The sequence below is a fragment of the Apodemus sylvaticus genome, chromosome 5 (genome assembly GCF_947179515.1).
Source record: "Apodemus sylvaticus chromosome 5, mApoSyl1.1, whole genome shotgun sequence".
In the NCBI taxonomy this organism is placed as follows: Eukaryota; Metazoa; Chordata; class Mammalia; order Rodentia; family Muridae; genus Apodemus; species Apodemus sylvaticus.
The window spans coordinates 139,941,372-139,965,775 of NC_067476.1; the positions used below are offsets into that span (position 1 = coordinate 139,941,372).

At 39.9% G+C, this 24,404-nt stretch overlaps 1 protein-coding gene across 7 annotated transcripts in view; it reads left to right on the forward strand.

Moving 5' to 3' along the window:
- Cbfa2t2 (CBFA2/RUNX1 partner transcriptional co-repressor 2) overlaps positions 1 to 24,404 on the forward strand; it is a 99,821-nt gene that overhangs the window by 21,041 nt on the left and 54,376 nt on the right. Inside the window, exon 2 of one of the 7 annotated variants that reach the window (XM_052183999.1) lies at positions 685 to 782. The exons of the other annotated variants lie outside the window; for them this stretch is intronic. The gene's annotated coding sequence lies outside the window, so the exon portion shown is untranslated. The remainder of the gene's footprint in view (positions 1 to 684; positions 783 to 24,404) is intronic. 7 annotated transcript variants of the gene reach the window in all.

The window sequence follows — 24,404 nt, forward strand, 5'->3', positions numbered from 1 at the left end:
TTTTCAGTCCTGTGTTTTTGACTTTTCAAGGTTACCTTTTAATTCACTGTTTAGCTGGTTGACCTACTGTGATTTACCTAGTCTGCCTCCACCTCTTGAGTTCTGGAATTTACATACAGATGTTTGTTATGCCACCCTCCCTGTGTCTTACTCCAGCCTTTGTTTTTGAATCTTACTAAGCTACTCTCATTAGTCTTGAGCTTGGAATCCTTCTGTCTCAGCTTTCCAAGTAGCTTAAACCCAGGTCTCTTAAGTCTTTTGGATACAACTTTCAGAAGACTTTGTTATCTATTTGATTTCTGATGTGAATTTGAGCATTTCCTCTCCCTTTTAGGAGAGGACACTGTTCTTGTAAATAAATAACTTGCTTACTTTTATTGGGGAATAGTATTTAGAATATAAAAATCTTTGTGTTAGAACTGTGTAGACCAGGCTGGCCTTAAACTTACAGTGGTCTTCCTGCTTCAGCCTTTTGGCTGTGGCTGGGATTACAGGCACGGTTTGAGAAAAACCATCATTTTCCTTTGTAAAAAATAAAACATTTCTTATATTATGCACTTTCCATGGGTTGTAATCCCAAGTTGCCTTTGCCTGGTGGGAGTAGCTTGGTGCCTGCTATCAAGATTTCTCATTGGATGCAGGAGAGATGGCTCAGTGGTTAAAGAGTACTTGTTGCTCTTTCAGAGGATCCAGGTTCAGTTCTCATCCTCCATGTGGCAGCTCAGAACTACTATAAACTCCAGTTCAAAAAACACACCCCTTCTGATGTCTCCAGGCACCAGGTATGAAAGCGGTTCACACACTTACATACAGGCAAAACACTCATAAACATAAACAAAAAGATTGCTTACATAGTGAACAAGTTGATACTTCCCGTTAGAGACGCTTGAATATTCTTTTATGACTTGGTAGTTAGCATCCTCCAGAGTGAGTAATTTGGGATTACTCCTTGCTTCCTTCTTCCCTCCGATCTTCCTTCTCTCCCTCCTGAATTATTTTGCTAGGATCAGTAAATATTTGTGGGCATCACTATGTTGCCCAGTCTGAGTTTGAACTTAGGCTTACACAGTGTTCCTGCTACAGGCTCCCAAGTAGCTGGGAATATAGGTGTGTGTCCCTGTGTCACACTTCAGAAGTGTCTTGATTACTTTTCATACTTCATAGTATTGTGTAGGTACTACAAACTGACTAGGGGTATGAATCCAGACATGATGCTGACACTAGTCACATGATGTTATATTTTTGTTTCTTTCCTTAGTTATAACACTGAGATAATAATGTCTAACAGATTGTCCTTTAGACTGTTTGTGACAAATAAGGAAATAAAGGTAATTCTTTTTTTTGTTTTGTTTTTGTTTTTGTTTTTTGTTTTTTTGGATTTGGTTTTGTTGAGACATGGTTTCTCTGAGTAGCCCTGGCTGTCCTGGATCTCACTTTGTAGACCAGATTGGCCTCGAACTCAGAAATCTCCCTGCCTCAGCCTCCCAGAGTGATGGGATTACAGGCGTGTGCCACCACCACCCGGCAAGGTAATTCTTGATACTCAGTAACTTACAATAAAAATTACTATTGCACTAATTAATATTGCTGCCAGCTGCCTTTGGGGGATGAGTCTTCCTTTTTTGTAAAACATTGCCAGGCAGAAAATGCCATGTTTATAAGTTTTATCTATCTAAAATGTTGTATGTGGAAATCTTTATTTTTTTAAGATTCGTTTGTTTATTTTATGTATGTGGGTACACTGTTATTCTCTTCAGACACTCCAGCAGAGGGCATCAGATCCTATTACAGATGGTTTGAGCCACCATGTGGTTGCTGGGGATTGAACTCAGGACCTCTGGAAGAGCAGTCAGTGCTCTTAACTGCTGAGCCATCTCTCCAGCCCAGTATCTTCATTCTTAATGTTTGTTCATATAAATGTTAATATAGGTTATGTGTTTGTGTAGTATGGGAAGAAGACAAGCCCCTCCTTCAGTTTATATTTTTATTCTAAAATATTTGCAGGAAATTGAGAGAGTGTATAGAGAAGCTCAAGGCCTTCGCCCAGGTCACCTGCGGGAGAGCTTTATAATGACTGGTGTTGTTTCAGCTTCAGGCTACTGTGTTCATGCCCCAGAAATTGATTAAACATTATCATATGTAAGCTGTTGGGAAGTATAAAGGATTAAATTCTGACATGTAGTTCTGTCGTTTCTCTGGATTCTCAAAATAATTATCTCAAATTTTCTGTATTCTTCATTGTTGAAACTTAAACTAACAGCTCTGAATTTAATCTGAATTAATCATTACATTCATATTTGCATGATTTTAAAGCAATTTTTTGCATTGTGTTCTCATCTTTGATTTACAGTCTTTATAGCACCAGAAACATTGTTGCCTGCATTGTCTTAATTTAATCACGTGCCAGTTTAGTAGAGTACCAAGTCTGGATCTGGGAGGCAGCTTGTGTGAATCATTTACATATATTTCTGCTTATGTTCCCAAAACTAATTTGCAGCTTTTTATTTTTGATCCAATTATACATTCAAAATATGTTTACAATTTATTTTATGAAGGCTTTTGTCTCATATAGGGTTTAAAACTAGCCAAAAGAGCAGAAGTTATTAAACAATAGCAGAAACTACACAAGGGCTATAAATGGTGATTGTTAAACATTTGAATGTCCCTCAAAATGTGAGTCTGTGTGTACAATTATTCCACTAGTGACTCGAATAGATGGGATTTACACAATATTTTTTGCTGTTATTGTCAGCCATAAACAAATTACATGCATTTAACAAGTTAATGTCAGATTGGCCGGGAGCCACTAGGAGGTGTGTACTTAGTGACATCAGCTGGCAAAGCGCCCTGGTAACAGGGAGGGTGGAAGGGTAGTGGAGAGAGAGAGGAAGCAGGAGGGAGGGAGAGAGAGACAGAGAGACTGTATCTGGGGATTCTGGCAAGGTGAAGAGCTGGTCTGTTTGGCAGGACCTTCCCATCTGGGATCCATCTGTGTTTCCCTGGAATGGGACAGGCAGCTCTAGTCAGTGAGAAGTCGCAGATGTGAGCGAGCTGACACACGTCCAGCTAATGAAAGGAGGAGGAAGGCTAGTCTGCGATTGGGCTTTGAAGATTAGGGGGAGAGAGAGAGCTTTTTAATACCTATTTCAAGTAGATTTGGTATATTACGAGTCTGGATTTTATAATTTGGACATTCAGGGTAAGTGTATATTTTAATATAGTTTTGGGGATAATAAAGTGCACAATTCTGTCTTTCCATAGCTTTTTGCTTATCTCAAATTATGTTTATGGATATTTTATTAGAGTTTAGTCTTGGTTTCATTTTGATGCTTCATTTGATTTTGTTTCTATTTCATTTTTCACTTGCCACCTTTGTATTTTTTAAATGGGAAGCTTAGTTAAAATCAGATGGAGTTCATAAATTCTATAGTTAGAAAAGTAGTCCCACAAATACTTTTAAAAAACTATTCCATATTAAATACTTCTTGAATATTCTGAGGGAATTTTTTTTTAAGTGTGTACAATATCAATGTTAAAGAGATGACTCTTGCAGTGTTCTTTTCATTGTTAGATTTTACTTCAAAGTAATCAGATTACAGCTAAAAGAAATTGTAGCAAAGCTAGTGTCATCTCAGCATTTTATATCTTATGGTTTGCTCCTATGCTATTTTCTATGTCCAAAATAGCATGAAATCTGACTTGAATTGAGTTAGACACATACCTCTCTACCTGGAGTCTTTGTCAGTTTGTGGTGCCTATTGGCTATTTCTGTAGTGTTTATTATTTTTGAAAGGCTTACAAATTAGCCACCGATAGGTTGAACCTGCGTTTAGTACGTGATTGCATAGACATTATTTCCTAGTTCTTTCATCTTGGGAAAATCTGCTGCTCTGAATCTGTTTGGTTTGGTTTGCTACCCCACTCTCTTTTTCCGCTACATCTTTCTGTGTGTCTATGTACACCAGGCTGGCCTCCAACTCAGAGATCCACCCTCCTCTGTCTCCTCCCTAAAGGCATGTTCCACCACAGACAGCTGACTCCTGATTTGTGTTGGTATTGGGAAAATTTGTCTAGTACCTTTCCAGCACATAGAAGGAGTACTGATCAGTTTCAAAAGATTTTAGGTATTTATTTTTCTGTTGTGGCAAGTGTATAAACCCTTTCTCCTTTCCCTTCTACCTTGATCCACAAATTATCTGGTCTAACTCACATTTTCAGGGTATTGTTATTCTTGCTGCACCCACTTATATTTATACTCTATATTTAAAATTTTGTTTCATACATGTGTTTTACCTGTATGGATATTTGTATCACATGACTGCCTGATGCCTACAGAGACTAGAAAAGATCCCTTGGAACTGGAATTACAGATGATTGTCAGCTGTAGTGTGGGTGCTGGGAATTGAACCCAGGCTGTCTGGAAGGGCAGCCAGTGTTCCTAACTGCTGAGCCAATTCTCCAGACCTCTGATCCTTTGTATCTATCTGTTGTGCTGTATGTCATCTTTGGTAAACTTCTCCATGACTAAAGTTTGGAAAGCATTCTGAATGTAAAGTGAAAATGGATTCTCTTTGACTGTACCAGAACATATAGCGTTGAAAAGTCAACTTACAGGAGGGAAGTATTGATTGTATTACTTTTAAGTGCACAGATTATTTAAAAAATATTTTATGCTTATTTACCTATTTCTGTGTGTGTGTGTTTGTTTGTTTGTTTGTTTTTTTACTGTGTGGGTCCCAGGATTCGAATTTTCAGGTCATATTAGGCTTGGCTGCAAGGGCATTTACTGAGCCATCTCACCGATCAGCTTTGTTTAAGTTGTACCTGACTCTCAAAGATTCTATGAAATGACAAATGGGAGCTTCAAAAAAATAACTTTAATATCTTTAAGAATAATTTTTATTATTTTAGTTGTGTGTTTCAGCTGCATGTATGCGCACTACATGAAAGCCTGGAGTCCCTGGTTGTCAAAAAGAGGGCATCGGATCCCCTGGAATTAGAATTACATGACTGTGTACCGTCCTGGGGTGCTGGGTCCTCTAGGAGAGCATCCAGTGCTCCTAACTTTAGTGCCAACCCTCTTGTCCCCGAAAGGTTTTCACTTTGTAAAGTTCTTCAACCTTATGTCACCTGGTGTTGTAAGAAAACAGTGTAATGTGTTTTTTGTTTGTTTGTTTGTTTATTAAAGACTGGGTCTTACTCACTTAGAGTCCCCAGCTGGCTGGAATTTTCTGTGTAGACCAGTCTTGGCCTCAAACTTGCAGCCCTACTCTCTCTGTCTTGCCTCCTGGGTCCTCGGGTAACTGCACGTACCTGGCTGCAGTGCAATACACTGTTGACATTCTTTCAGTTTATCTCCCTTTCCATCAGGTGGTGGGAACTTTTAAAATGGATCTTCTTAGAAGTTTCTTTTATGTTAAATTGACTGAATGTTGTAGAACAAAGTTGGGGAGTTTTGATAGGTACAGTGAACAGCACTTAGGACCTTTCTGAATATTTGAGAGGCTGTAGTGTTATGTTGAACTTACACGGTTGTCTTTGAGTGAACAATATTATGCCCTTAGGAACTGTGTTCCTGGGAATGAGTAGGGAGAAAAGAACATAATGCTGAAAATGTAGTGTAGGTTGTACTCTGAGGGAGCTTAAAAGGAGTTTTTATTATTGCTATATGTTTATTTTAGCAATACTGTTTTTATATTCTGGGACTTGGGATTGCATCCAGACCTTGTGGATGCTAAAAAAAAAAAAAAAAAAAAAAAGCATGCGTTCTATCAGTGGCTAGCCTTCAGAAATACTGTGGCCCAGGTTTGGCATAGAGCTAACACTGTTCATAGCCCAGGCTGGTCTTGAACTAACAGTAATTGTCCAGTCTTAGCCTCCCAAATGCTGGGATAACAGGTATATGTTACCACACCTGGCTTATGTGATAATTCATTGGCTGTAAATAGAAGTGTTTAACAGTCTTGGTGGGGTGAGATGAGGCCCTGAGTTCAGTCTTCAATTGTGGGTGGGGGGAACCAGCAAGGGCCCAGCAGTTCAAAGACAAAACCAGGGGTGAGGAGTGGCACTTGTCATTAATCCCAATACTCCAGGACATAGAGACTAACTCTAGTAAGTTCAAGCCCAGCTTGATCTACATATCAGTTTTGGGGTACTTCAGGACTACAAAAAGAGGCTGTTATTCCAAACAAATACACAACAACCAAAAAAACCAACAAAAATTTTTATCACCAAGAAATTTTATTTTAAAAAATGTGTTATAGTTTATGTATGGGTGTGTGCCAAGTGCACACTTGAACAGGCCCCCATGGAGGTATTGGGGGGGGGGTCCCTTGAAACAGGAGTTAGAAGTGTTTGTGAGCGGTCTGATGGGATACGGAGCTCTTTGATAGACCAGGAAGCACTTGTAACTACTAAGCTATCACTTTAACCCAAAAACACAAAAAAATTCTTTCTAGTTAAATAATATTGAGAGGGCTGGAGAGATGACTCAGTGGTTAAGAGCACTGACTGCTTGTCCAGAGGTCCTGAGATCAATTCCCAGCAACCACATGGTAGCTCACAACCTTCTGTAATAGAATCTAGTGGAATCTAATCTGGTGAGTCTGAAGACAGCTACAGTGTACTCATATGAATAAATAAAATAAATAAATAAATCTTAAAATAAATACTGAGAAAGTCACAGTACTTTCTCAGGGCTGAGGAAGCCACTCATGTGGAAGTTGTAGATGATAGCCTTACAGATGCTAATTTCTCCCACCACGTGAGTTCCAGATTATTGAGTCCGGATTGCTAGTCTCTTTACCAGCTGAGTCATGTTATTGGGTCCAGGGGATGTTCTTTATATAATTTCATTAATTGCATTATCACATCATAAGTCAAGGGAGTAGATCAGCAGCGGAACATTGCCCAATCATGTACTAGTTTCAGCCCTCAGGAAGGTGCTTGTGTGCAAAGTGGGTGAGAGTCCACCCTGGCACAGAGCTTTAATATCCAGTGGATTTCCAGAATATTCACCTTACTATATAATGTATGCATGTATGTGAATAAATTTTCTGATAGGATCTTGCCTTGGGTTGGCTGGAATTTACATTGTGCACCCAACCAACACCTAGGTGTTTTTTTTTTAAATATTTTTTTAATAAATAAATAAATAAATAAATAAATAAATATGATTTTTTCAAGACAGGGTTTCTCTGTATAGCCCTGGCTGTCCTGGAACTCACTCTGTAGACCAGGCTGGCCTCAAACTCAGAAATTCGCCTGCCTCTGCCTACCAAAGTGCTGGGATTACAGGTGTCAACACCTAGCTTTTAACAAATTCTTTTGATTGTGTTTATGATAATATCTTGAGGTTGTTTTGTTTCTTGTGTTTGTTTTTACATAATATTTTGTGATATGGTTTAACTGAGGTGTCCAAGATGGCCATGATCTCACAGATTTGAGATTTGGGGAGTATGGGGGAAGATGTCGAGACAGGAACTCCCTGCCAAGATTTGAATTTCTTTCCAGGTGGTTGCTGATGACTTTGAACATGTCTCCACTTCCCAAATGCTATGATTATAGATGTGAACCATCATGCCTGGCTTCGAGTTTTTAACCAGTTGAGCCATCTCTCCAGTCCATTCTTTTTAAAGGGTGAAATATAGAGAAGGTAATTTCTAGAAGTTATTACTAACAAAGGGAACCAGATCTTTTGGAGGGAACATAACATTTGATTAGGAAGCCATGTGTTTTGTTGAGGGGTAGTAGAAATGAACTAGTTTCAATCCCCAGCAAGGTATTTGTACCAGTCCTTCCTGGCTCAGACTGCAGTTCCTTAAGTTAAATTTTGTCAAGTGCATCCTTACACTGAGTTAAATTCAGTCACAGTTTTGATGGAGGTGGGGGCCTCATATGACCTAGACTGGTCTTGAACGCACTGTGTAGCCAAGGCTGGCCTTTAATTCCTGGTCTTCCTGCCTCTCTACTTCCAGGTGCTGAGGTTACAAGCATGTGCCACTATGCGCACTAGTATGCTGTGGACTTTTGTTTCTTTTAATTTATTTTTTAAATTATGTGTACATACCTGTGTGAGTATCAGTACAGGCGCTCAAGAGTGCTTGAGGCTTTAGATCCCCTGCAGTTGCTTGGATCTGAGCACAGTTGTTTGCTCATGAGGCCCTTCCTTACCAATGTACTTACTTACAGTTTAATATTTTTATTTTCTATATTCTTTGTTTACATTCCAAATGATTTCCGCTTTCCCGGATCCCCCCTCCCCATATGTCCCATAAACCTTCTTCTCTCTATCCCTTCTCCAATCACCTCCCTCCTTTTTCTGTCCTTACTTACTTACAGTTTAGAAGGTCCTGATATGTGGAGAGTATGTGCATTGATTCCCTTCAAGTTCAGATCAGTAAATAAAGGCTCAGGAGTGCCTTATAGGAAAAACAAACAAACAAACCAAAAAACCTGCCACTGCTAAATGGCTTGTTTGATAGAGTCTGACTAGCTGTGATGGACTTCCTAGATGGTTAACTTTTTTTTTTTGAAGATTTATTATGTATATGAGGACACTGTAGCTGTCTTCAGACACAGCAGAAGAGCATGTCATACCGTATTACAGATGGTTGTGAGCCACCATGTGGTTGCTGGGATTTGAACTCAGAACCTATGGAAAAGCAGCCACTGCTCTAAACCACTGAGCCATTTTTCCATCCCATAGATAGTTAAATTTTAAGAACTATGTGGTTAGCTATGCCTGGTAGTGTCTACAACAGGCCTATAATACTTTTGACCAATTTTGTGATTTTTTTTTCCCCTCAAAATAAGTAAAAAAGGTCTAAAGACAGTGTATAGTTAAAAATGGTTGCATTAGGTTCCAGTTTCAAGCACCACCAAGAAAACAACCATTCAGTACCCAGCAACCATAAAGGACACACACTCAAATTATATAGTGACAGATTTATGCTGGGAGATTGAAAATGCATATGGCTTTACTTTTCTAAGCAATCACTGGTGGAAATCCTGTTATCTTTCCATCTTGAGCAGCTTGTTAGAGATAGCTAGCAGAGTGGTCTGTGTAGAAAATGGACTCATGCTACCTGCTGTAATGTCTCATAGCTGGAGCTAAAACATAAGTGGAATATGTGTTTTGTTTTGTTTTTTCTTTGTTCATTGGAAACAGGTTCTCATGTAGTCCAAGCTGGCCTATTTTCTGAGCCTTTTGCTTCTTCTGCCTCCCAAGGGCTGGGCTTGCAAGCATGGAACATGGTACCTAGCCTTAGAACATGCATTTTAACTTGATTGTGTTAAGAAAGATGGGATAAAGAAAGTGAAAATATTGTGTGTAGGCTTTAACATTAGATTAGGTTATATGACCACGAACATTGATTTATCCAAGCCTCTGTTTCTTCAACTGTAAAATGAGTTTTAAGCATTAATACTTGCTACATGAATACTTAATAAACTTTATCTTCCTGTGTAATTTTTCTTTGCCCTCCCAACATTGATAAGTTACAGAAATGAAAAAGCTAATTACAATATGCATGCTTTTTAATATGTCTCTCTTTAGGCTGATGGAACCAGCTCTGCTTCCTTAACTAATTTCTAGTCACAAGAGAGAGGGTTGCAAGTAGAGAATGTATTAGCCTTAAAAACTCAAACCTGTTGCTGAAAGGCAAGCTGTCTAGGGACCTTGCTTTACTTTGCCGGCCGAGCTGGGGGATGGGCCACTCTGAGGGTGACAGATGTGTCCTGTGCTCCCCACACCAGGTGCAGCCATTGTTCTGGCTGGTCTCTTCAACCCTCCTGTCTGTTACTCTGCTCTTTGTAGCCCATTGTTTCTGTAGGAAATTAGCATTAAATCCATCTGAAACCCCCGTGTCCCTCAACTGCAGGTGACTGGTACTGGCCCCAGCTGCCACCCTTGCGCTTGATTACTTCCATATGGGGCTGTGCAAAGAAGTAGTAGTCATTTATTGATTTCCACCACAAGCCCCCACCTCAAACATAATAACCTGAAATCTATTAGACCTCCAATAGGCTGTAGCTCAATTGGCATTACACTGTGATGAACGTTTTACAAGCAAAATTATGTTTTTTTTTCTTCCTTCTTAGCCTCTTTCCTAAATGTCAGATGGAAAAAACCCTGAGTTATCATAATGGAGAGGTAATTTGAATGTCTGGAGCTAGATGCTTCTGAGTAGTGGAGCTTTAAGATTTTGGATGGACTTGTCTGGAAAATTTTAGTCACTATTTTAAGTATTTCATACCACCCATAGTGTTCAAGCAAACCATGGCCTAATAAGTCTTTAGGATAGAGATGGGAAGGGACACAGATTCGTATTGCCCACTTTATTAAATTATTTGGAGTGTTCAGGGTTGAAAAAGGAGCCTAATTTAAAAGGTTGATTGAGGAAAACTATATGCAGTCAGTATTGGTTAATGTACTTTGCCTCATACACCACATAAGATGGTTCAGTGACTTAGACTTCTTTATTGTTAAATGTGTGTGTTTCTTTTTGGGTCTTGTTATGAATTGATAGTGTGGTAGTATGGTGGCACATGTCTGAGATCCCAGTTTTTAGAAGGCAGGAAGAGCTCAACTTTGAGGCTCACTCCACAAGGCTACTCTACCAGTCAAAACCTTATCTCAAAACATAAAAAGGTGAAGTGGATTTAAAATCCTAAATCCAATTTTAAGGATAGTTTGAAATTGCCTCGGTTTCCAATGATTATGTTGACTGATACATTATTTATTTACCACTGGTGAAATGAGCCAATTCAAGCCAGATTAGATTATATTAAAGGCAGGTTTATTGGGAAGCTGCTCTCAGTTGGGCGAGTTTACTGGCCCCGAGGAGGATTGAGACCAGGAAAGTCGCCATAGGGAAGCGGGGAAGGGGAGGAAGAGAAAAAGAGTGCTTATGCACAAAGAGGAGACCAGAATGTCTGGATTATATAGGGAGGAACCTCCTGGCTGGGAAGTTCAAGGTTGGGGCAGAATATGACAGGTAAGGTCTAAGGGATACTGGGAGAGCCTGGAGGCCAGGTTGCTTTGGTATGTAAAATGTGTACTTCAGTCCCTTATCCCTGGGTCCAAAACCAAACACTGACTTTGTCAACGTTAAAAACCACACCAGTGAAGAATCCTAATAGACTGTACAGTGTCACAGCTCCAGGAGTCAGCCAGTTCTCTGACTTGACTGGTCAGTGTTTAATTTTGCAGCTCAGGTTTTATCATAAAATCTTTATAACATCATAAATCAGATTATTTAATATGTCTAACATTTAAAGTGGCAGTTTTATTACATCAAAGTTAGTATATGGAAATATGGAATATAGAGCCATTTCTGTTGAGGATATATCTTTTTACCTTTCTGTTCTATTTCTGAGTTTAAAAGGACTTAGGGTTTGAAAAACTCCTGACCAGAACTTTATCTGGCAAATTCTCTGAAGGCAAGCCTCCACATAAAGTGGCATGACTGCATTTAGAATAGATTATAGTGTTTGAATTCTATTCTATAGAATAGAATATAGTGTTTGAATTAGAGTGTTCTGAGAGCTTTGAAATCTGCTCCATCATTTTTAGGTTTTGTTTGTTTTGTTTTTGAGACAGGGTCTTTCTTACTATGTAACTCTGGCAGTCCTAGAACTCACTGTGTGTATCAGGCTTGCAGGACACAGATTGTCCTGCCTCTGCCTGGAATGCTGGATTAATGGTGCATATCCCCTGCATGTAGCATCATGATTGTGAGCAGAAAAATGGAAAAAGATAAGGTGTTTGATTCCTGTTTGCTGCTGTGAAGAGACACATGACCAAGACAGTTCTTACAAAAGAAAACGCTTAATTGGAGCTGGCTTACAGATTCAGAGGGCTATTCCATTGTCACAGTTTCGGGGCATGGTGCCACAACTCTATGATCCAAACCTCAAAGTCTACCCCCAGTGGCAAACTTCCTCTAACAAGGACACACCTACTCAATAAGGCCACACCTCCTAATCTTTCTCAATTAGTGCCACTCACTGATAACTAATCATTCAAATATATGGTCCCTTGGAGGCCATTCTTACTCAAACCACTGCATCAGGGAAAACAAAGTAGCATTTTGAACTGGGTCTTATGCTCATAGAGTTGGGGTACATTCATTTGCAGTTTGGAACTAGAACAAGTAGAAACAGTTTTAAGTACAGTATTGGTATAGTTATTACTGCTTTCAGGTTTGTTTGGATATTTTAATAATTTTTAAAAAACCCTGAAAAATAGGTAAGAGGATTTGTTTTTAAAATTACATATAGGGCTGGAGAAATGGCTCAGTGGTTAAGAGCACTGACTGCTCTTCCGAAGGTCCTGAGTTCAAATCCCAGCATCCACATGCTGGCTCACAACCATTTGTAATGAGATCTGATGCCCTCTTCTGGGGTGTCTGAAGACAACTACGGTGTACTTACATATAATAAATCAATAAATCTTTTAAAAAATAAAATTACATATAAAGTGTTTTGCTTGCATGTATGCCTGTGTACCACTTGTGTGGCTGGTGCCCCCAGAGGCCAGAAGAGGGTTTTACATTCCCTGGAACTTTAGTTACAGATGGTTGTTAGCTATCATGTGTGTGCTGGCACTGAAACCCAGGCCCTCTGGGAAGTCAACTAGTGTGCTTTTAGTCCTTGAGCCATCTCTCCAGCCCCTTGCTTTCCTTGTTTCAACTTTTCTGTCTAAAACATCTAAGTGTAATCATGACTATAAATATTTCACTGTGTAGTTGTTAAGAGTTACAGACTTAGCTTATGTAACCACAATTACCAAAAGGTTGATAGTGCACCATTAAACTAAAAGATCTTATTCTCAAATTTACACAGAGAAACAAAGTTGGGAATTCTAGGATTGGGACAAAACAGTCCTGTTTTGTGTAGCTGGCATACTGTATTTGATAAGAGATAGAGTCATGTAGACAGACAGAGAACATGAAAGAGTGGTACCAGTAGCTCTAGTACCTGGGAAACAAAGGCAGGTCTACTTTACAATGAGTTTTACGATTATTGAGAGCTAGAAGGTTGAGATCCTATCTCCAGAGAAAAGGGGTAGAAGGGACTACTAACTGATGAGTAACATACCTATCAGTCACAAATTCATTATGCCACTCTTGCAAACTGTGTCCCATCCTCCTACTCCCAATAAACAACTAGATAAATAAGTAAACATGCAAGAAATAAATACGGGGCTAGGTATGTAGTACAGTTGATAGTGTGCACAAAACTCAAGGTTCAGTTTCCTGTCAGCTTATTACAGAGCATGTCTGTAATTTTAGCACTTAGGAAGTGAAGGTAGGAGGAGGATCAAGAGTTTCCTTGGCTAGCTGAATCGGAAGTTGGGAACTTGCCTGAAATACAAGGTTCCCTGCCTTTAAAAACCAAAGTGAAGACCAGTAGATGGCCATCAAGAAAAGTAGCAAAACCAGGGTATTATACTAAGTGGTCAGTTTACAGTTTACCTGAAGGAATAGACGATTCTAAATTACATTATAGACTCTAATAGATAGCAGAAGAAAGACTATTCCAGGGCAGAGGTTAAATGAGCATGCTCAAAGGAAAGGAAAAAGCCTAGGATAATTATAATGTTGTGGTGAAGAAATGAGATTGTCCCTGCTACCACCACCTAAATTTTAGCATCTAAAATTTTTACAATTCCATAAAATATGTAGTTTGGGGGAAGGGACACATGTGCAGTGATTCACAGTAGAGGTCAGAGAAGAGCTTTCAGGAGTGTTTTTCCACCAGGGAGCTTCTGGAGGTCAATCCCATCTTGTCAGGTGTTGTGGCAAGAACCTTACCCAAACCTCTCCAGTTCTCGTCAGTTGCCTTAAATATATAATTTTTTTAAAGATTTATTTAATGTATATGTTTACACTGTAGCTGTCTTCAGACATCCCAGAAGAGGGTGTTAGATCTCATTACAGATGACTGTGAGCCACCATGTGGTTGCTGGGATTTGAACTCAGGACCTTTGGAAGAGCAGTCAGTGTTCTTAACCGCTGAGCCATTTCTCCAGCCCCATATAATTTATTTTTATTTTATGTTCATTTTGATGTTTTGCTTCAGTGTGACTGTGTGTGTCAGAACTCCTAAAACTGGTTTACAGACAGGCGTGAGATGCCTTATGGGTATTGAACTTGGGTCCTCTTAAAGTACTTCTAATTTCTGATCCATCTCTCCAGCCCTTTATAATTTTTTAAGATTAATTTATTTATGTATTTTATGTATGCACACCAGAAAAGGTCATCAGATCCTATGGAACTGCATTTGGAGACAGTTGTGAGCACCATGTGATTGTGGAGAATTGAACTCAGTTACCCCTGGAAGCCAGTGCCCTTAACCACAGAGCCATCTCTCTAGCCCCCTGATCAATTTTTAAAATTTTATTTTACTTCATTTTTTTTCAGGGTCTCACTATATATAGTCCTGGCTGGCCTGGAATTCACAGAGATCTGCTGCCTCTGCTTCCTGAGATCTGGGGTTAAAGTCACCACCACCCCTTGCCCATGATTTAAGTGTGGTGGGTAAATAATTTTAAGCTTTCAAAATGAAGTTAGACAAATAAACGTGGATGCTGTACATATTGTATTAGACAATTGGGATGGCAGAAATATTTCTGGCAACCTCATTTACATTTTTATCTGTAGGACAAAAAAGTAAACTTTTTTTCTCCCCAGCAGACCATATGGTGTTTGCATAGACTGCTTATGTGAGATAGCTGCATTATTTTTCTTCCAGGATAAAATGCTTTACCTGATGCCAGTGTTCTGAAACATTTATTTTCTAGGCATCAGCATGTGTGGCGATTATTCTCGTCATTCTATTTTTTTCTTTGCTTCCCCCACACCTCCTTAGGGTGTCGTAGGTATTTTAGGTTAGCCTAAAACTTTCTCTAGCTTAGGGCAACCTTGAACTTCTGATCTTCCTCTTTGTACCTTTTTGAGCACTAGGTTTGTGGTTATGAACCACCACACATAATTGTATGAGTTACAAAGTCTAACCTGGAGCTTCATGCATTTTAGGGCTAGCACACTAGATAAACCATTACCAAAGTTCTTACCTGTTTTTGAGACAGTCTCACTATGACTTGGACCTCACTGTGTACTAGGCTGGGCTTGAACTCAAGAGATTCACCTTGCTCAAGATGAGATCTCTATCCACAGCGATCCAAAATTGAGGCAGTTTTTTTTTTTTTTTTTTTTCTGGAGACAGGGTTTCTCTGTATAGCCCTGGCTGTTCTGGAACTTGCTCAGTAGATCAGGCTAGCTTTGAACTCACTTGTCTGCCTCCTGAGTGTTGGGATTAAAGGTGTGCCCTACCACTGCCCAGCTACCTAAATTTCTCGAGTACTGGATTATAACTGTAGGACATCATTCATATATTTATTGTATTTAAAGAATACATTTCAGAACTGAGGAGATAGCTCAGTGAAGTGACAGTTGAGTAAGTACAAGGATGAAGGTCACATCCCCAGTACCAGTGTCAAAATTGGTATGGTGGCACCTAGCTGTAACTCCTGCAGTTGGGGGTGTTCTGGGGAGATAGGTGCATCTCCAGAGCTCAGCCGCTCATCGTAGCTCAACCGATGAGCTTCAGGTTCAATAAGAGACCCGGTCTCAGAAAATTAAGATAGAGAGCAAATCAGGACAATACTGGATAACATCTGTTTTTTCTCCACACACTTTTATACACATGCAAAATTGATCATGTATATACACATGTATATACACCACGCAGAAAAAGACATGGACATTTCTCACTGGTGTTTCTTTACATCATCCTCATAGCAGATATAAGTTCTGGTTTACTTCAGTTTGAATAAATAACGTCTGAGTAAATTCAGCTATTAGTCTATTTCCCATTGTGATTTGTCATCTACTTGCAGAGTTCTGCTTCAGTGGAAACAGTACAGAAACTTCTATATTGTACTTGGTTAGTTAGAATTAGAAAAGTGTTTTAGGATTAATACTGTGTACTAATACTAGATACTCCACTAGGAGCTGTAGTTTATCAAATATAAAGCTCAAACAATTCAGAGAACCAGGCAGAGAAAGAACTCACTTGTGGGAAAATTTCAACTTGAGACATTTCATTGTTCTTTTTCTTTGGGGGAGGGGGTTCGAGACAGGGTTTCTCTGTGTAGCCCTAGCTGTCCTGGAACTCACTTTTGTAGACCAGGCTGGCCTCGAACTCAGAAGTCCGCCTGCCTCTGCCTCCCAATGCTGGGATTAAAGGCGTGTGCTGCCGCCGCCGCCAAGGCTGGGCATAGGGTGCACTACTGTTTTATATGGCAATAATATTTTTTTTGTTTTTTTTTTAAATTTTTGTGTATGGGTATTTCGCCCACTTCTTAATGTCTGTACAGTGTGAGTATGTGCACCTGGTTCCCACAGAGGTCAGAAGAGGGTGTTGGATCCTCTAGGATTGAAGTTACAAATAGTTGAGTACCATGTGGTACTGAGAACTAAACTTGGATTCTCTGCAAGAGCAGCAAGTATTCCTAATCAGTGAGCCATCTCCTAAGCTCCCAGAGATCTCATTTCAATATGATAGTAGGTATTGCTACTTGCATGTTTACCCTGATGGCATAGGTGGCTATTTGCTTTGCCAAAGTGCCCATCTACCTTCCGTTTGTGTTGTTTGGATTCAGTCCCTGCTATATTATAGCCTCACATTTATATTGTGCTTTTAATCTTGAAAAGCCTTTTATCCTCATAAAGGCCCCTCGGGATAGGAAGTAAAAGCCAGGTGTCATATTTTTATCGAAGAGAAAACTGGGACACCATCATCATATCGCTTCAGTTCTTAGATAAGGTTGTTTTCCATAGCTTGACTGCAAAGAGTGCTTGCCAATAGGAAGAACCTCCTTCAGGTATTTTGTATATCCCTAAGTGCTACCTGAGGCTGCCTTACCTGGCAAGGCGGGCTGTATGGTTGATGATCATGGAGCTGACAGCCTGACATCTCCAAGCTGTAGCTGTACCCTTTTGCTCCAATCTGTATTTCTGCTTGCATTTGTGAAGAGTCACAGAATCTGGAAAAATATAAGTTAACTATTCCAAACTTGGAAGTTTGCTCTGTGTGTGGGAGTATTCTGTACTGAGAGGTGATCCTGAAATCTCAGAGTGGGTACTGCTCTCTCAGTTCATTTATTGCCACCTTCAGTTCATCTTCCCCATGCCAGTTTTAGTTTGAGCTATCGTGATAGATGAGTGGGTGCTAAGTGTGTCACTGAAGTGTCTGCCAAAGACAGCTTTCTCTGATTTTGTTGTTCTATTCTTTAGCCTGTTTTGGCAAACATAATAACCTGGTTACATTTCAGGGTCTCACTGAGCAGGGTTGTTTATTGCTCTTTCCCACTTGAGACAGGCTCTCAATAATTAACCCATTCTGGGTCCTGGCCTTCTACTCATGGTGACTTTTTTTTTTTTTTAATTTTATTTTATTTATTTATTTATTTATTTTTGCCACATTCTCCCAAGTGCCTTGATTAAAGGTGTGAACCATCATTTCAGGCTGTATGGTTTGTTTGTTTATGCTTTAGGGACAAGATTGTGCCTTGTGTACCTCTGGTTGCTTGGTAGCCAGTCTGTATTCACACCCAACTCTAGGCAGCCTCCTGTTCTTCCTGATTGCTGGGATTACAGGCATGTACCATGGTGCTGGATTTATGCACCCCTGGGTATTGAACCCAGGACCTTGTGAATTAAGCAAGTACTCTACTAGCTGAGCCATACTTTATGACTCCTGTATAGTTTGTGTGTGTGTGTGTGTGTGTGTGTGTGTGTGTGTGTGTGTGTGTATAGCCTCGGCTGTTCTGGAATTTGCACTGTAGACCAGCCTGGCCCCAAACTCACAGAGATCAGCCTACTTCTGCCTCCAGAGTACTGGGATTAAAGGTGTGTACCACCACTTCCTGGCAAGTTTGTTACTATACTTCAAAGCTTATCTGTTGCTAGTTCTTAAGCAAACCCATTGATTTGCTAAAGTGAGAAGCTTTTTTTCATTATAGGTGAGGACATAATTGAGCTTTTTGAAATATAGCTTCTACTTCTAGCTTTTTTTTTTAATTTCAAGATACTTTATTTTCAAAATGGGTCACAACATAAGCTTTGGCCCATTCTGCGAATGTACAAGCCACAAATGCTTGCTCAGCAGCTGGGGGGCACATGTTAGTATCATGTCTGAAAAATATACAAAAATCCATATAAAACAAATATTCAAAGTTTCCATAGGAACACAGTAAGTGTGACCCCCATCCTAGCCTTCCATACTGCATTGGTGCCAACCCTTCTCTTACAAAGACATTGCAAACTATCAGTAATTATATTAAATGGTGTGGGTGTGTGTGTGTGTGTGTGTGTGTCAAGCTTAACTTGCAGGTAAGAGCTATAAGAATGGCATCTACACATTGATCCTGACAGAAGCACAGGCTGCATGATGATGGTGCATCCATCTCTCCTGGGTACAAGACATAGGCTAAGTGCCATCATCCTGCTCCTATACTTCCGGCGGGAAGCCATGGCCCTGGATCTGCTTCATGAGTTGTCACACTGGCATTACATAGTAGACATTACATAGTAGATGCTTGGTCTCTGGAACTCATTGAAAGTAGAAGCACTATGGTCTGCATTGCCTGCAGACTGCATTTACCCTCATGTTTATCACTTTGAGCTGTTATCAGTATCTTTTTCTCTTAAATACTTAGAATGTACAAATTTCATTGAGTCTTATAATTCTCTCTCTCTCTCTCTCCCCCCCCTCCCGCTCCCTCCCTCTCTCTCTCTCCCTCCCTCCCTCCCTCCCTCCCTCCCTCCCTCCCTCCCTCCAGGGTCTCACTATGTACTCCTGGGTGTTTTGGAACTTGCTGTGTAGATCAGGCTGGTCTAGAACTAAGATCTGCCTCCATCAGCCTCCCAAATGCTGAGGTTAAAGGCATGTACTCCTCAATTTAGATTTCCTTTTGGTTAAAGTTCTAGACTTAAGTACAGCAAAACTATTGCATACCTGTGTTGTGTGTGTGTATCCTGAGTATAATTAACATCCCTGTGCCTTGGTTTTTGTTTTGTTTTGTTTTTTCTGAGACAGGGTTTCTCTGTGTAGCACTGGCTGTCCTAGAACTCATTCTGTAGATTAGGCTGGCCTCCAACTCACAGATATCTGCCTGCCTCTGCTTCCTCTGTGTTATATATAAAGAAAATATGTTTTCTAGTGCAATTTATATATGATTGAGTCAATTTTGTTATGTTTGTTTTTCGAGACAGGGTTTCTCTGTGTAGCCCTGGCTGTCCTGGAACTCACTCTGTAGATCAGGCTGGCCTCGAACTCAGAAATCCGCCTGCCTCTGCCTCCCAAGTGCTGGGATCAAATGCTGGGATCAAAGGCGCGTGCTACCACTGCCTGGCATGATAGAGCCATCTTTTTATTGACTTTTGGTTTTTCTTTTGGACTTTGAGATAAACTATTTTCCATGTATTTGTTGAAAGAAACCATTGCCATCAGTGTGAGTTTTTTAAAGAACTTGTGTATTCATTGGTATTTTCCCCCACACCCAGCTTGTTTAGTCTTCATATTGCAAGCTTTTAGAGTTGCTATAGTGTGCGGTGTCCCATAGACTGGTATAACAACTCCCTGTTTGTAATGCTTAGAGCTGTCATCCAAAGAGACCAAACACATGGCATTATAGTGCTTTTCCAGATGTCATTCCCTCTGTATGGATGACTTAGAGCTTAAGAAGGGTGTTGCTCTTGAATAGCAAAAGAAAATTGTTCCTTTGGTATTAAGGCCCACCCTGGCAGCATTCCAAATGGGCTCTTGATTAGAAGTGAATGCTAGTCAGTCAGGACATCTGATTATCAGACCCAGCCTACAAAATGAGCTAGAGTAGGAAAGCTAAAGGGTGACTTAACTAGCTCTGTGAGAATCTCTAGACCCTTTAACAGCTGTGGTACAGAGCCTGAGTGCTTTATGTATTAATCAAAAAGTGTCTACAGATAGAAACTGCTCTTAGAAAGGAGGCAGTGTGATGAGTGGTAGAAACCTTTTGTACTGCTTTTTAGAAATATATCAATAAAATACAGATATTATATATCCAAATGCTGATTACTGGTTCTTTTTTGTTGTTATATTTTAAAGATTTAGTTTATGTGTGTGAGTGTTTTGCCTTCATGTGTGTTACTGCATAAAGTATGTAGTGTCAGGGGATGCTGAAAGAGGGCATTGAATGCCCTGGATTCGAAGTTAGACTGCATTGCGCTTCCGAGGGGGCACTGGGACCAGAGCCAGGTAAGCCATCCCCTGGCCACTGTTTTCTTTTCCTTCGAGACAGGGTTTCTCTGTGTAGCCTTGGCTGGAATTAAAGGCATGTGCCACCACAACCCAGCTAAAGAAGTAAAAACTTTTTGTGGGGATGGAGGAGAGACAGGGTCTTACTACATAGCTCTGCCTGTCCTGGAACTCATGTGAACCAGGCCAGCCAGTCCTGAACTCACAGAAGTCCACTTGCCTCTTTGCTTCCTGAGTACTAGGATTAAAGACATGCTTTGTTTGTTTGTTTTCTCTCTTTCTTTTCTTTTTAATTAATTTTTACTTTTGTTGTTTTGCCTGCATATATGTCCTTCAGAACAAGAGTTACAGACAGTTATGAGTTGCCATATAAGTGCTGAGAATTGAACCCCAGTCTTTGGAAAGAGGAGCTCTTAACAGCTGATCCATTTCTTCAGCCCCTTCTTAATGGTATCTTTTGAAAATAGAAAACTACTTTTAGATAGGCATGGACGCACATACTTGTAGCCCTGGTGGAGACATGAGGACTGAGCTTAGGGCTCATTGTGTTCATGGTGAGTACAAGCCTGCTTCAGTTTGCTCTGCACCAGTTTTATTTTCATAGTTTTGTTTGTTCACTTAATTGGTGGCTTTAAAAATTACTTTTTTAAAGATACCATTTTTGTGTATGAGTGTTTGCCTGCATGTGTGTATGTATGTACATAGTTTACATGCCTGATACCTACAGAGGTCAGAAGAAGGTATTAGATCTCCTAGAACTGAAGTTTCCAATGGTTGTGAACCATGTGGGTGCTGGGAATCAAACCCCAGTCTTCTGTAGACAGATAAGTGCTCTAATCTATTGAGCCATCCATCAATCACTTGAGCCTTTAAAAATCATCATAAGTATTATTACTATGTGGTTTGCATGTGTGAGTATGGGTACATGTGTGGATATGAGAGGAAAACTATCTGGGAATCTCATGCATTCCCTGTTTTGCAGTCTAAGTGGTCCTGGTTTCGATGCTATGTGACCTGAATATTTTGCATATTATGAGTTCATGAAAATAATTTCTAGGGCTTTTGTGTGTGTGTGTGTGTGTGTGTGTATGTGGTTGTTGTAGTTGTTTGTTGTTAAAGATAAACTCTTATTCTGTAGCCCTAGGCTAACCTTGAACCTGACATTTTCCTGCCTCAGCCTCCTTAATACAAGAATTACAGGCATGGACTACCATGCCTAGCTTTCTTGCTTTATTTTCAAAAAGCTTTTATTGTTCTGGATGTTAGCCAGGGATCCATCATGAGTCATTTAGTTTGTATTTATGGAGTGAGTATTCTTTGCAATGATACAAATATCTTGGTCTATATAACCCCTCCTTAAAATATAGAGATGTTCTTGAGCTTAAATTTTTTTTCTTTTTATAAAAGGGGAGGGATATTAGGTAGTTATAGTGAAAAAGTTGCAAATCATTACATTTTCTTGTTTGTTTTAAACCAGGTGTGTTTAAGAGGTCAGTTATGGTGGTGTAACCATATAACTTAGCATTCTAGCTCTGAGGCAGGACTCTTGTGAGCTTGAGGCCTGCACAGGCTTCATGAAACCCTATGTCCAAAAGCATTAAAATAAGATAAAAAGAGCGTTTAGGAAAACTTTTGCTAAATTGCCCAAGCTTGTAGTTATAGCAATTGTCTGGTAAGCCTTAGATTCACCTTTAAAAAAAAGGGGGGGGGGGAGAAGCGGGGCATGGTGGCACATGCCTTTAATCCCAACACTCCGGAGGCAGAGGCTGGCAGATTTCTAAGTTCAAGGCCAGCCTTGTCTACAAAGTGAGTTGCAGGACAGCCAAGGGCAGAGAAACCCTGTCTTGGAAAAAGAAAAAAAACAAAAAACAAAACAACAACAACAAAAAAACCCCAAAAAACAAAAATGGAGGGAAAGAAGCAGGGCAGTGGTGTCCTGCATGCCTTTAATCTCAGGACTCTGAAGTTTGAGGCTAGCCTGGTCTACAGAGTTCCAGGATCGTCAGGGCTACATAGAGAAACCCTTTCTTGAACGCCACCTACCATTCCACCCCCAAAAAGGAAAGAATGAGGGGGAAAAAAAAATCAATGGATTGACTCTGCGTGTAAATACGTTTAATGCTCTTGTAACTGGGTTTGACAGTGAGAATACCATAGTGGAGAGGGCAATTCTACTTCTGGTCTTAGCTCTCAGGTGTTATGACTTGAGGAGCAGAGGCTAGCCAGTGAGAAACAAGAACGCATAGTGGTGGATTTAGGGACCTGTGCTGTAAAGTCTTTAGTATTCTTCATTGTGTAGTTGACTGGGAATGCTCAAAATTTTTGTAGAGCTCTGTTTGATAAGGATTTATTTATAGGACTTTTTTGATTGTTGGTATTATTATTTGATAAAAATATTGACTAAAGCCATGGATATTGGAATGATTGTATACCTGTACATGTAGATGGTTATCTTCATTGGCTACCTTTTTTTTTTTTTTTTTTTTGGAGACAAGGTCTCATTGTATAAGTCTTGAATGTCCCAAAACTCAATTTTTGTAGTCCAGGTTGGAATTGAACTTGAGAGCTCTGCCTACCACTGCCTCCTGTAAGTTAGCGGTAAGCTAGGATTCAGGGTGTGCACCACTATACCGGTCTAACCTGTCTTCTAAGGATGTTGCCCACTTTAAATTGTTTTTTCTCTGCAGGGCCAGACGGTTGTACTAGACTTTCCCCAGTACTCAGGGAGCAGAGGCAGATAGCCCTTTATGAATTTGAAGCCATTCAGGATTATGTAGTGAGGACATCCCCTATCCATAATCCCCCCTCCTCCCAGGCAGTAGCCAGTAATCCTAGGTACTTAGGAAACTGAGGCAGGAGGATTGTAATTTCTAGGTCAGTTTATACAGTCTAGCAGTACCTGGTTTAAAAATAAAATTTTTGGGGGATGTTAGCTTTGTGGTAATGCTTGTATCACAGGAGAAAGGTCCTGTATTCAGTCCTTAGCATCACAAAATAAATGTAAAGTAATTTTTTTGCATTGTTGATGTTTTATATTCATGATTGGTATTTCAAAACATATTAGATAGATTCTTTATGTTTTGTTTTGCTTTAATCTGAAGGAACCAGAGGTGTTAACCTATGTTTTAAAACTCACATTTGGTAGTGGTACAAAACAGCTGTCACACTGCATAATTGTCACATCATTATGAGAGTTGCTATTGCTCATTAATCTGTAGGTTTAAGTCAGGGAAAATTATTTCTTGTAAGACTTTATGTTGGGTAGGCCATCTGCTCCTTATTCCCAAATCCAAAAGGAAAAGTTAGCAATAGCATTTGAAAGTCCATTAATTAAGTTGTGTATAGGAAAATGAGCCTTTCTACAAGTGAAATCTTAAGAAGTAACTCTGGGCCGGGCGGTGGTGGCGTGCCACACCTGTAATCCCAGCACTCTGGGAGGCAGAGGCAGGCGGATTTCTGAGGCCAGCCTGGTCTACAGAGTGAGTTCCAGGACAGCCAGGGCTATACAGAGAAATCCTGTCTCGAAAAAAACCAAATCCAAAAAACAAACAACAAACAAACAAAAACAAACAGTAACTCTGACTCTGTACGAAGTACTGTGTGGAAGTATAAGATATAGATATTCTCTTCATGTAATGGAAAGGAATCTTAGTTTTCAAGGGCAATCATAACCTAAAACAACATTGGAATGATAAAACGCCTATCTGTGGCCAGACCTGGGGAGTTTGAAACCAGCCTCAGATGTGAATTATAAAACCATGTCACAAAAATAAAAAAGCAAACAGACCAGAAATCTGAACTCTGGTTGTACTTAGAATCAGCTAAGTCTGCCTTTTGTTATACCTATACAGATTTAGTATAACTCATGGCATTAGGATTGGAGGTTGGGACAGAATTTTATTGGGTGTCTTAGGCTAACTTTAAACTTCAGGCAGCTGTTTTGTGTTAGCTTCCTGAGCATTGGGCCCAGCTCATCACAAACTCATTGAGGTTGGGATTATATCTCGGTGTTTATATTCTTTTTGTTTGTTTGTTTTGTTTTGTTTTGTTTTGTCTTTCAAGACAGGGTTTCTCTGTGTAGCCCTGGCTGTCCTGGAACT